Raw genomic sequence first — 14,349 nt, 5'->3', positions numbered from 1 at the left:
CTTCTGCCTGAGAAGGAGCCCAGTGAGCGCCCCAGGAGTTTCTACCAGTGGGTGAGTTTCTGCGTTTCTGTGCGGATCCCGGGCGCGGAATCCCCGCAGGCCTGGCGTCCCCAGCTGTGTCCGGCTTCCCGCGGACTTTATGCTTCCCGCACTCTGTCGGTCAGTGTTTTAGGTCGCTGCTACCCCCTGGGACATTTCCGGTGAAACCCTTTCTGAATTGGGTGCAGGCCTCACTTGGGTCTGGAGACTGCTGGCCGCTTTTCTTGCTCAGAGCTCCTCCTGCACCCTCACCCCTGGCTCCAGAAAGGTGCGATTGGGTGGGGTTCTTGCCTGGGCCCTTTCCCTCCACGTCAGGTCTCGGGCAGGAGAGCAGGGGACCCCGGAATGGCCTTTACCGAAGGGAGAGGCCAGCCTTGCAGTCATCAGGCCTCTCCACTGCTGACCGAGGTCTGTGTTAGAGCTTAACTTCTCAGCACCTTCCTTTGAAAAACGGTACCGTAGCAGTGACGGCCCCAGATCCCCGCACAGACTGAGTCCTCACTGGAATTGCAGAGTCCCACATAGAGTAAACCTCATTGAATGCCTTCTGACCAGGAAGCAAAGTTGTAGGTAACTTGACCCTCAGGCAGAGGGTGTTAGCTAGCGAGACCCTCCCCAGTCCACTCACTGAAACAGAGATGGAAACGTTAAGGCTTTATTCAGACAAATTTGAATCTGGGCTCTCACCAGCAACTGAGGCAGGCTCAGTCTGTAAGGCGAGAGCACCGAACAGCTTCAAAGGGAAGTTATTATACTTCCTTGTGGGGCGTCTTGCCAAGCAAGGGGAGGGGGAAGGCCAGTTCTTGTGTGAAACTGGCAAAGCATTCTCAGAAAAGTGAAACAAAACAGTTTTTAAGTCTAACAAAATAAGTTTACATTTAAGGTCAGTTTGAACCCAGTGGTCTGCCAAACGATACTGTAGGTAGGCTAGGCTGCTTCTTGGAGCGTAAACATCCTGGGCAGGCTGCAATTTAAAGATTTTCCATTTCTGACAGGGGAGGGGGGTGTCCTGCCTGTTAGTGTTACATGGCACCCATTCTTGACTAAGCCGGGGTGGCCTGCCTGTTATTGTTACAGGGCACAGTGTCACAGAGGGCTTTGGAGAGTGTTTTTGGAGTGCGGCCAGCTCCAGTAAAACTTTCCATTCGATCCTTTTCGGAGTGGTCCTGATTAATCCTCAGACCTCCATAGAACAGTTTCTTGGGACCAAATTCTAAGTATGTAAATGATTTTTATCCTGTTGGATTTTTTCATATGTTAACTGTTTTTTTTCATTTTCTTTGAATTTACTATGCAAGAACTGTGCCCTATTAATAGCAGCTCATTTTAAAAATTGTGTCATAATCATTTCTAATAAAAGGCAACATCCAAATATATATATATAACTCATATATAGTAAGAAAGGATCTTATTTAAAATCTACCATTTTCTCTGTGCCCCACAGCATGGTAGTGCTTGAATGTTCTAGCCTTTTATCCACGTGTTCTTGATAAGAGGCTTGTTTTGTCCACTGCTCTACAGTGGGTTCTGTGAGTGATGCCATAGCACCTTACACTCCTCCTTAGGGTTTCTAGGCTATAGTCCATGTGTTACCAATGGCCACCTCATGGAACACAACTGCTTTCATTTCATATAGCTGCCAGTCCTCTAACCACTGGAGCAAGATGGCTTCTTCACAGACTAATTTAGATGGGCCACTCTGACATGTTTTTCATTATAGACATGGCGATTCTTAATGGGAATTATGTTTGTTATTCTGATTTAGTCATATTTCCGACACACTATCCATGTGCATACATAGACATGAATATGCGATCATCATGTTCAATTTCCCCTTTGGTTAGGTGCCATGAAGTTAATTCCATCTCGTGGCTATGTCATGTGAGTTCCATAGTGTTTCTGGAGCATCATATTTGTGGAAGCAGATCTCCTGTGCTTCCACAGTAATGCGGGCTGTTTACCCCATCAAGCCTCAGTGGAACAGTCTAGTGCAAGCTATTTGTGCCACCTAGAAACTTTCATTGTCCCTAACCCACCAAAATAAACTCACTGCCCCAAAGTCAATTCTCACTCATAGTGTTCCTTTGTAGGTGTGCGAGATCAAAATCTGTACAGAAGCAACCAGCCTCATTTTCCTCTTGCAGATGTGCTGGTGTGGTTGAACTGCCAGCTTTCAGGGTAGCAAATGAAGCCAGCATTCATTTTCCCCCCTAGAAATGAACCAAATCAAGCAGATGCCCTGAAACCCACACCAGCTCCTGCAGACTCCATGTGAGTCAGAGTGCAGGGATGTTGCAGAGGGGTTTGTGTGACTGGTTTCTCAAAGTGCATCACCCAGTCTTTCTTCCCTGGAGACCCTGAGTAGACACAAACTTCCAATCTCTTCTTGAACACCTATCCATGTTAACCATCTGTAATGCTCAGGGACACCAAAAACTAAGCAAGGGACACGTGTGCAAATACACACACTTAGAAAACCCAGAACCTATATAAGTTGGAAATCTTTCAGAGAAGGAAAACTCAGACTATAAAAAACTATAAAATGAGGTTGAATTTCTAACTATAACATGAGAAACCACACAGTTGAATTTGTAAAATTTGCAGGACCCAGAAAAATAGTCATTCCGTTAATTTTCGGATATCAAGTTTTTATGTGAATTGTACAGATATACTGTAACCTAACTGATCTCTTTACCATAGCTAGATAATAAAGTCAATATCAACTTTAATAGATCTTCAAGAGAGATGGTATATGTAAATAGCTTAATATTCTTCCTGAGTTTTCATGGAAGATGAACAGGTATCCTAAAGTTTTTTAAGATGTACAATATTTGAGGAATTAAAAATGTATTACATTATTCTATTTAGCATGATCCTGTACTGTGTAGCATAATCTATTAGGAACAGATATGCAGTGGCTTAAAAGGTTCATGGATAAAGTCCATTTTTATTCCATTTTTCCTTAACCTTTTTGAAAGCCCCTTGTGCATTCATGGCATAAAGGATTGGCTACCAATGAGCTCCTTGAATCTCAATTAGATAATACTTGATAAATACCATTTGCCTATCATTGGATTTCATATGGTGACTGTATGTGGTTTCAGAGTAAAACTATACTCCGTAAGATTTTCGTTGGCTAACTTCAGAAGTTGGTCGATTTCTTCTAAGGTTGCCTTCATTCTCCAATATTTTATTTGGTAGCTGAGCGCTCAGTTGTTCCCACTACTCAGGGACCTCCTTTAAGGACCTACATCTTGAAGTGTGAGTGCTTGCTGTCAGAGCCCTGTGTTGTGTCAGGAATTAACGTCCCTTACAGATTGGTGGGCCTTTTCTGGGGCTTCTTTTCTTTTTCTGGTGGTCTTTTATGTGTTCCTGTAATGATACTTTATTGTATGTGGGATATATGAACAAGGGAACTTTTTTGTCACAGTGGGTTAAATATTGGGCTGCTGACTGCAAGGGCAGCTGTGCAGACTCACCCAAAATGTGCAGAAGAAGATGAGTCTGCCTGCTGCAGTAAAGATGGGCAGGTGTGGGAGTCCTACAGGGAGTTCTACACTGTCTGATAGCTCTGCTGTGAGTTGGCCGGATGTGGTGGGAGGGTTATGTGTGGACAGCGCCAGGCCTTGTTCTTGACCACTTATTAGCTATTTGAGGCTAAATGCAATTAGATTCACCTTTGGTGGACTGTTGTGAAGTGCGAAAAAAAATTTTTGGTGACAGTTTTGGGAACTGATCTATTGGTGAAGAATAGTTGTTGTGGAATATGCTATTTTTAAAAAAATCATTTATTGTGGGCTCATACAACTCATCACAATCCATACATACATCCATTGGTCCGAGGTCTCCCTTCACCCACTTTTCTGTTGTCCATCCCCCAGGGAGAAGGTTAGATATAAATATATATGTAATTGGTTCCCCTTTTCGCCCCAGCGTCCCTCCACCCTCCCAGTTTTGCCACTCTCAGCACTGGTCCTGAAGGCATCATCTGTCCTGGATTCCCTGTGTTTCTGGTTCCTATCTGTACCTGTGTACATCCTCAGGTCTAGCCAGATTTGTAAAGTAGAATTGGGATCATGATAGTGGGGGTGGGGAGAGGAAGCATTTAGGAACTAGAGGTAAGTTGTATGTCTCATCGTTACTACACTGCACTGTGACTGACTCATCTCCCTGAAATTCTTCTGTACGGGGATGTCCAGTTCCCTACAGATGGGTCTTGGTTCCCAATCTGCATTCCCCCTCATTCACAATGATTTTATTTTTTTGTTCCGATGATGCCTGATTGCTAATCCCTTCTACAGCTCGTGATTTCACAGGTTGGTATGCTTCTTCCAAATTTGGGGCTTTGTTGCTTCTGAGCTAGATGGCCACTTGTTTACCTTCAAGCCTTTAAGACTCCATATGCTGTATCTTTTGATAGCTGGGCACCATTAACTTTCTTCATCACTTTTAATGATGTATCGATTTGTCTTCAGTGATCGTACTGGGAAGATGAGCACATAATGGTATGATTTTTTTGGAACATGCTACTTTTTTATTTATTTCAGTCTTTTTTTATTTCTTCATTGAAGTCTCAATGACGCACCTTTCTGGCGTCCTTTATCCTTATTTAAATTTATTAGATCAGCCTGGGGTTTGACTATCCTTAAAACAAAATAAATACTTTCCTTCCTGATAGCCTGTGGTCTGGTATTTTCTCCTCTAGGAACAAACTCTTTTGGGCTATCCATTGGTTAATTCCCATCATATCCTTCAAATCACTGTTTTCAATGAATTCAATCAATTAGACTACTGAGGGCAGATAACGAAAACCACCACTAAGAAAAAGGGCCCGATAGGCAGGTACGCAGAATGATTTCACAATGGAAATCAGCTGAGAGAGTGCCTATGTTCAACCCCCCTCTGTTTTCAACTTGTGCACCCATGGTGGTGTAGTGTGCTATGTGTTGGGTTGGTACCCACATGTTCAGACATTCAAAACTGCTAACTGGTCTACAGTAGAAAGATGAGGCTTACTACTCCCTTAAAGCCTCGCAGTTTCAGAAACGCACTGGGCCTGTTCTACACTGCTCTATAGGAATGATTTGAGTCCGAATTGACTCAATGACAGTGATTTTTATTTTTAATGTACAACAGAAAAACAAAACAACAACAAAACATGCCCTGTGACCTCCGTACTCTGAGTTCAACATGGTCAGCTTTTTTCTCTGAGACTGAAATGGTGAGTTTGGGCTCATCACAATTTTGTCATGAACCTGAAAGTCCTCATTTGCATTTCTTGTAATAACGCCTCTTTTGTTTTACTTTCTTGCTAGTGCTTCTTCATGCTCCATTTATTTTTCCTGTGTGGGATTTCCAAGAATACTTATTGCTAATGAGCTTTTCATTTGGTGGGTGATCATGGAACTTCCCTCTCCTGGCCATGAAGACCTGGGTGCTCTGAGACGCCTTTGCTTGTACGTTTGAGAAAGGAAATCAAGCTAAGTATTTGCAAACTCATCACAGAACCCCCCTACATTGTTAGAATTTCCTCATCATGCCAAGGTTCACTGGCTAGTTTCCTAAAGTGATCATGATTGGTCATGGTTTGCTTTGATTTGCTCAATGCTGTGTCTGCTTTGTCTGGGTGTTATATTTCTTCAATCAGTTGAATAAATGCAAGAGCCAGTTACATGGGCCTGAGGTAAGCAGTATTGTTTGAGACTCATGGCTTTTACAGGAAAATGAGTTCCAGTTATCTGAACTGAATACAATGTTTTCTTCATCTCCTCCTCGTACTACACAGATCTCTAGATAATCTCTGTAACCGATGACTGACAGAATAACAAACTGTCGGTGTATGAACAGAAATGTAGTTGCCAGGCACTTAGTTGTACGTAGACATGGGAACTTGTATGCTGACTCGATTCAACAACTTACCATTTGAGCAGTACTGAACATGTACTTAATGGTTCGTGACTTTCTTCAGCTATATCCCATTGGAAGCAACATCTACTTAAAAGAGACAAGAGACTAAATGAGCCAATGTGGCCATATTTTGGGGGAAATTGCTTCAAAATCGTGGTTGCGGAATAAATGCAGTGTTTTATCATGAACATGTTGTGTGGAAGAGACTCTAGTGGTTCATTGGTTGAATTGATTGGTTGCAGGCCATACCCTCTGTGGCTCCAGCATACAGGGCGCATCAAAATAAGACAATGAGGCTGCATGACGTACAGACTGGGAAACACTAACGAGCAGTTTCACTCCCTGTTAAATGGTCAAAATGAGTTAGAATGTACTCGACAGCACTACATTTGGTTTGGTTCATCATGAAGGAATGGGAAGGCTTTAAAACATGGCACCTGATGCACTGCTGTGGATGAGATTTTGAAAGGCTCATTGGATCGACATTAGGTTACACTGTTGTAGCAGAATTGTAGAGTGACGGGGGCAGGTCATGTGACTTTATGTTATAGCTAGTTGGCGATGCAGTGAAATTTTATCATGAAAGTGAAACCTTTTCTATGTTGTTTTTAGGTGGCATCATGTCCATTCCAACCCCTAAAACCCTCTATTTAACAGCATGAAACACTGTCCTGTCCTGCACCATCTTCACAAATGTACCCACATTTGAGCCCATTGTGACAGCCCCTGTGTCGATCCATTTTGTTGAAGTCCTTTCTCTTCTTTGCTTCTCTCTCCCTTACCAAGCATGATGGCCTTCTCCAGGGACTGGTCTATCCTTAAAAAATGTTGGAACAAAAGTCTGACAAGTCAAAGAGGCCAGTCCCACAGCTGAGAGAATGCTAGTGGTCATCATGTTCAGCTAGTCTGCCTTCCATGACCTGCAAATGTGAAAAAGTCTTTAAAAAATCTAAAATGTGAAAACATCTCAAAGCCTGGTGTGTGAGTACTAGGATCCTAAGACAGTTTACCAGTCAAATGCATTGAAGTTCAGTCTACTTATACGAAAATTGGAATCGAACTATATTTTCCAAATCAGCAAAAAGAAGGACATGCTATTATGATATTTCATAGATTGTGCTCTTTTGTCAGTATATCCTGTGAGCTTGGAGTATATTTATGTGTATGTCCAGTGTTTTTTGAGGGGAGCAGTCCATAATAATTACATGACAGTAGCTTTGTGTCTCAGAGTGGGAAAACTTGGAGGATACTTATTCTTTTTGTTGAGATTCTTTTTTTAAAAAAAAATCTGTATATTAGGGGCTCATAGAACTCTTATCACAATCCATACATACAACATATGTGTAAAGCACATTTGTACATTCATTGCCCTCTTCAATCTCAAAACATTTGCTCTCCACTTAAACCCTTGGCATCTTACACTGCCCGAAGTCTCCCTTCACCCCCTTTTCTGTTGTCCTTCCCCCAGTGAGGAGGTCACATGTAGATCCTTGTAATCGGTTCCCCATTTCCACCCCACCCTCCGGGTATCTCGACTCTCACCACTGATCCTGAATGGATCATCTGCCCTGGATTCCCTGTGTTTCCAGTGTACAGGTGATATCTATATTTTATTGTTACCTTTCACTCTTGCCCCTTTCCCTTTTTTTTTTTTTTGCCCTGTTTCCCTGCTAACTCCAAGGTTAGCGGTTCAGAATTACAAGTCACCCTGGGGAGAAAGGCAGAGTTTCCAATCTTGTAAAGAGTCACAGTCTCAGAAATCCACAAGGAGACGTTACACCTCCTTTTAAAGGGTCGCTGTAATCAGAATCCACTCGCTGGAACTGAGTTGGGCTTAAGGTTTTTGTTGCTGATGACAGTGACAACTCTGTCCATTTGCTGCATCCCCACTTTGATTCAACCTCCATTGAATTCTTTCTGATCATTAACCAAGAATGTTGATCATCTTCCCCTTGGGGAGAATGCCTTAGAAAATAGATTGTCTGCACTCCTCTCCAGCCAGTTCTTTCCCAGGGCCTGCCTAGATGTACCCTTGATGGAGCTCACCTTACTGAGGACAGCACAGGGGCCGTTGTTATGAGTCTGGCCTTGATTGCCTCAGTTTGAAGGCCCTGGACCAATCTTTTAAGTCCTTCTATCTAATAATGTGCATGTCCCAATTATGGTCCCATTCCTGCTGCTACTGCTCCGCCTGTAGCTGTGATGTATTGATCTGCCACCAATCATGATCTGTGACATGGTCTTTTGTTCTGTGCCCTGTTTATCCAGGGTCTCGACTGAATCCTCAGTTGCATTTGAACTGCTTATGGCCTCCCTTATCCATATGATGTATGTGTGTGTTTCTTTTGTTGTCTCTTAAAGTTTAGTAAATGTTCTCCTTAAATTATATTTGACAAAGGGGTTACTTTTCTACCCTAAAGCACAATTTAGTCATTAGTGACTCAAGGTACAGTTCTTTGAGACAGCATCTTGACAGCCACCCTGCAGGTGAGGTCAGGCCCTGCAACCCCCTGGCTTCTGTCCTGAATGGGCATATGTTACAAAGGTCTTTTCGTTCTGCGGATAAATGCTCACTCTGCACATTAGCCTTACACCAAACACACTCATCTCTATGTGGGTTGGCAAATCTAGTTGCCCAGATAAGTACTCGGATGTACCCCCAGTTCACCTCCTAACCTCCTGCCCAAAGGCACTCGGGTTTCTTCTGTGGCCTGGGAATTGCACTGCTCTGTTTCGTCTCTTGGTTCTGCTGCCACCATGTGTCTGTTGCTGTTTCTCCCCATCACTTCCTCTCTTGTGCCCCAGCTCCCTGTCTTCTGAATTGAAGAATTTCTATGCAAGAATCTAGGATACAAAGGCTCCTACTTCTGCTGCTTCTTTTTATTTATTTTTTCTGCTTCTTCTTTTTTGATGGTAGTGAGATCCCAGTTTCTGTCTCTGAAATGACTCAATTAGTCCTAACATGATTTCCAGTGTGACTAATCCTCAGGTTTGGTTTCAGACAGTTTATTTACATAACCACAAGGTAAAAAGGTACCAATATATTGTTGGGTAAGCTGACCAGTCCTCTTGAAGCAAAAAAAAAAACAAACAAACTCACTGCCATCAAGTTAACACTGACTCATAGCAAGCCTATAGGACAGGGTCGAGTAGCCCCCATGAGTTTCCAAGACTGTAACCCTGTAGCGGAGTAGAAAGCCATGTCACTCATGGTAGAAGGAAGCCCCATCCTGCTTTTGAGGAGAAATTGGTGGTTTCCAACTGCTACCTTGCAGTTGGCAGCCCGACAGTCACCACTATGCCACCAGGGCTTCTTTGGAGGAAGTTAAGGGGACATAGCTAGAAAGACTGTATACTTGTATAGGCCAACTGTCTAACTCAGTGATTTTCAGCCTTCCTAATGCCGTGCCCCTTTAATGTAGTTCCTCATGTTGTGACCCTCCAACAATAAAATTATTTCTGTTGCTACTTCATAACTAATTTTGCCACTGTTATGAATCAGGCGACCTCTGTGAAACAGTCGTTCCACCCCCAAAGCAGTCTGTACCCGCAGGTTCAGAATCGCTGATCTCACTGCATTAGGAACTACAAATAATGCTACATTAAAAACGTTGATCTCTATTGGGATTCAAAGTATACTTACTATTGGGGGAAGTATACTTCTTTATTTCAAAATATATACATAAATTTCAGTCTAACATGTCATGTGTTTATTATGGAGCCTTGGCTTTGACATGTGTTAACAGTTGGACTGCTATCCTCAAGGTCAGAGGTACACAGCCATTAGCTTCCTATCCTGGCTTTAGAGTCTCGGAAGCCTGGGCCCTATCTGCAGATTATATGTCTAACTCTACTTGATGGTTAGTTTTAAAGTGTTTCTAAAGTGATTTTACGATTTATAGTTCTTCTATTAAATAATCTTTCATTTATAATAGCTCTTTATATATCCCATTTTAAATGTTTCCAGATACTTTACTTAACATAGTCATCTTCAAAGTTCATTGATTTGTTATTCTCCTGGAGAGTCACACAGTAAGGAATTGGTAGTTCTGTATGGGGTGAGGTAGGTATCCAACTTTTTGGTTTCTTCCTTTTTGACATTTATATTTGATTGCCCAATCTCTATTTGTTATAAAGTCATCTTATATTCACATGTTTGAAAATTTTGAGATTTACATTTATTGCTCATTCAGGGGTCCTCACACTACAGCCCGTGGGCCACATGTGGCCTGCCAAGGACATTTTTCCGGCCCGCCAGGTGTTTTTGCTGCCGCTGCCTATCCTGCTTAGCAGCTGACTCTCCCAGTGTGCATAGGAATTTGTTCAAAGTTTTTTTAAAACTATAGTCCGGCCTTCCAATGGTCTGAGGGACAGTGAACTGTTTTAAAAGTTTGAGGACCCATGGCTCATGTTATAAGCATCCTTTCCATCACTCAATAAGGGCATCATTAACATTATTGGGGACTTGGTGTAAGGAGAGGGACAAAAAAGTAACTGCATCTGGACCTACAGGTTATGTATTACTCACATTGTATTCTCTCATCAACCGGCAGATTGTGCATCACCAGGAGCATAGAGAAAGGAGGAAGAAATGCCTGATTCAGATGTTATTATTTTGGGGAGATCCTCATAAGAGATTGTAATTTGTGAACATAATTGAAGCTGATCAGATGGGACAAACATAAAGCATCCCAGTTGCCGGCAGTGTCCTAAGGACCTAAGAAGATGACCAAGGCCCAGGTGATTCTGATGTGTTTTATCTTTTTCTGTATTAACTACTAGGAATGTAGAAGCCTGGATAATACTGATTCCGCTCAGTGGGAAAGTCAAAATTTGAAATTAGAGATAAACTTTGACTCTGACTTCAACATTTGGATGGAGAAGATTGAGAATATTTTGATCATAGGATTAATACATCAATGACGATTCTTTGGATGACACTATCTTCCAACTCATAATGCATCATTCTGTGGCCAGCTCATGAGAAGCTTTCAAATGATATGCTGTACGTAGTTTTTAAGGTGAAATAAAACCACGTCTTTAGGAGAATTCCCTATTCCATCGGATTTTTGTCTGATTAAGTGTCTTTAACGCTTCTCTTTGAAGGTGATATTTACATATTTTCCTGAACAGCAGCATTCTCATTAATTCATCTAAAATGGGCCTTGTAGCGATACTGGTTTAAAATTGGTTTACACCTTCTCACCTCCTGTAACTATTACCTGCAGGAGAGAGGATCAACCATCAGCAGCAGCTCTGATTCCTATATGGGAGAGCTTAAACATACCTGTACTCTCCAGTGGTTTTCCAGTTCTGACACCAGTATCTTTGCCACAGCCCTCTCCTACTCAGCTCATTAATTTTTTCCAGTGGTCATGGCCTAATTGCAGCTCAGAGTCACAGGTACATGTTTTATTCAGTACCAGAATATAATTTGGTGTCAGAATCAATAGGCTACACATTGGGATTCATATTACAGAACCATGTAGGCAAATTTGATCTTCTTCAGGGTAGGTTTGTTCTCTCTGTCCCTCTCAGACATTTTACCCCCTGAAGTTAGGCTCATTTCTTTCTTCCATCTGTATAGGCTCCTCTCAGCTCCTTGAGGATATCCTCCTCTTCATCTTGCCTGCCTGCCCCACTATGTTGGCTGAAAATCTGTTCTGGACCTGCCACCATTGGCTCCGTTGCTGTGTCTTTTCTGCCCTGATCAGTATCTGCATTGGTACAGCTTTTGACCCATGCATAGTACAGTTCATTTTGCAGGAGCAGCAGTAGACCAGTCCCTAGGAGGTAGAGGTTTAAGCTGTTCTATGATTTTCCCTGCAGTATCTCAGAAAACTAAATAGCCATCAAGTAAATAACTCTTCAGGATGTGGAAGCTGGTGAGTCCCAAATCTGTATAGAGGTCAGGGATCAGTCTGTAGTGTTCTCCTCATTCGTGTGCTTGCCATGGATGATGAACCAGATCATCAGGGCAGAACTCAGTCCACTGCCTCACAAAGTGAAGTTATTGAATCTGGTCAGATAATAAGTTGTAGCGGCTGAGGAATCCAAATGGGAATGTCAGGCAGCAGGCTGTTGGCTCATAGAGTTGAGGGAGCTCTCAAGTCAGGTCACGTAGGCAGCTTGCAGTTGCCATTCAAGGAAATGGCTCATGAATTTCTGGAAGCTGGCAAATCTCTAATCCAAGGGTTCATTCTGAACTCCGAGACTATAGGGGCTAACAAAACCAAATCAACAGATCAAATGACAGGCCAATGTCTCTGTCTCTTCTCAAACCATGCCTGCAGGCAGTTCTCTCTCTCTCTTGATATGATGGCTTCTTGGGTCAACCTAGCGCCTTCCCTGCCTAGGCAAGGTTAAGAGAGCTGCAGAGGTCGAGCCAGTGGAAGAGAACTGCAAGGGAGAGCATGTGGTGAAAGATGGCAGGTCCAAGAGGACCTTGCAATTAAAGCTAAGGCAAAACTGTGTGAAGGTGACTCAGAAGAATTTGTCCTAAGGTTGTCAAGAGGAGCTTGTGCTCCTCTTAAGAACTTAAGAACTTAGAAAGTCATTCTGCATTCAGGAAGGGAGATATTGCCTCTGAACATTCTGCTCTTGGTTCGGAGATAGAGCTTCTTGTTTCTGATCCCAAGGTGTACCTGTTCATTAATAGACCCCTTTGAGCTATTTAGTTTTGTGTGGCCATAGCAACAGATTTTCAAACCCAGACGTGAGACAAAGAGTGGTGTGGGAGGAATGACTTGGGTAAGAGTTGACTAAAAATATTGGTGAACTGAGGTGTGTTCGACCACCCCCATATGAACTGTTCCTGATAATCATTGCCACTGGAGATACTGAGCCTTTTATAATGGTGATACTGCTAGAATTCCCAATTCCATTTCACAATGTACTGTAAACTTGTTTGTTAATATAAACAAGTGTGTGAATATAAATCTACTTTGTGTGAATATAAATCTCAGCTATTTCTAGCACATTCAGGTAATTTCACTGGTATTCAAAATTCTAATTTTATGAGTGGGTGCATTATTTTGGGGCATGGAGGTCCCCAAGACTTGAACGGTGATCCTCAGGAGTGACATTGCAATTTTGGCAAATATTAAAGACAGCGCAGTGGGGCATGGGGCTCCTCATCCTATGTCAGGACTGAGAAAGTGAATGTATTTTCCAGTGGGTATATGTACTGGAGTTTACAGATCTTTCCATAAGGCGTACATGCCATGCAATTAGTGTATACATAGTCAATGGGTAATAATATCATAAGTGGGTAACATAATAAGCAAGACTGTGATTCACCATCTTGACCTAGTGCTAGTTGACTTGAAACCCACCCTGTGCCCTCCCCAGGCATTTGCTACATTTATGGTGGGTTGGCTACAGAACCTGATTGCTCTGATCTACAGAGAACCTTCAGGCACAGTGAAGTAGCCAGGCACAGAAATGATTCATCTACTATGAGATCTCCTTTAAGACTGCTCCTTAATGGAGAGCTATTGTAGGGGGTGGGGGTGGGGCACATTATTTGGCCTGGAGAATGTGTATTTGAAAATATTTATCAGAACAATGGAGATCTTTCTGAAAATAGGGCTAGTTTTCCGTCCCATAATTGCGAATGTAGAAATAAAGTTAAATACTTTCTACCAAGTCCTCAGTTTGCCACACATTATGGAATATACAGTTTTTACTACTGTTTTGCTTTCTTTACTGTAAGATAGTTTTAAAAAATCTTCAAATGGAAAGTACACCATTAAATCGACTCCTCTTACTGTAGGAATCAGTGACATTCAACGATGTGGCTGTAAAGTTCACCTGGGAGGAATGGCAGCTCCTGAACCCTGCTCAGAAGACCCTGTATCAGGATGTGATGTTGGAGAACTATCACTATCTGGTTTCCATCGGTGAGGAAAATTCTGAAGTCATTGGCTTTTCCTAGCTTATGTGTTCAAATCTTTGTAGTGTCTGTGGTGTTCTCAAAGAGGGAGATTCTTGTTGCATTCTCTGGTTCTAAGTTAGTAGGTAAGGTCTCCTATGCTTGAGAGAACACCCTTTGCTTTGTTCCCTTGAACATGCTTTTCGTAGAAATACTGTATTCTGCACGCTTTACAAACTTTAGGTTAATTTTGCTGTGTCTAAGATTCTGTAATTTCTCATGAACAGGTTATCTAGTTGTCACCCCAGAAACGTTCTCTCAAATGGAACAAGAGAACTGTGGTCGGTATTAGAAACAAGCTGTAGTGGGATTTTTTTCAGGTGCATGGTCAAAATACCTTAAGGGGAATTGGCTGGGGGCGTTGATTCAAGTAGTAGAAGGCCTCACATCCAAGACAGGTGTCGGAAAATGCATAAAAGTGTGTACTTCTTTGAATAGGAGAACTCACTTTTCCTAGAAGTTGAGAGAAG

The sequence above is a fragment of the Tenrec ecaudatus genome, chromosome 15 (genome assembly GCF_050624435.1).
Source record: "Tenrec ecaudatus isolate mTenEca1 chromosome 15, mTenEca1.hap1, whole genome shotgun sequence".
Lineage (NCBI taxonomy): Eukaryota > Metazoa > Chordata > Mammalia > Afrosoricida > Tenrecidae > Tenrec > Tenrec ecaudatus.
Note: the sequence above shows the minus strand (reverse complement) of the source record.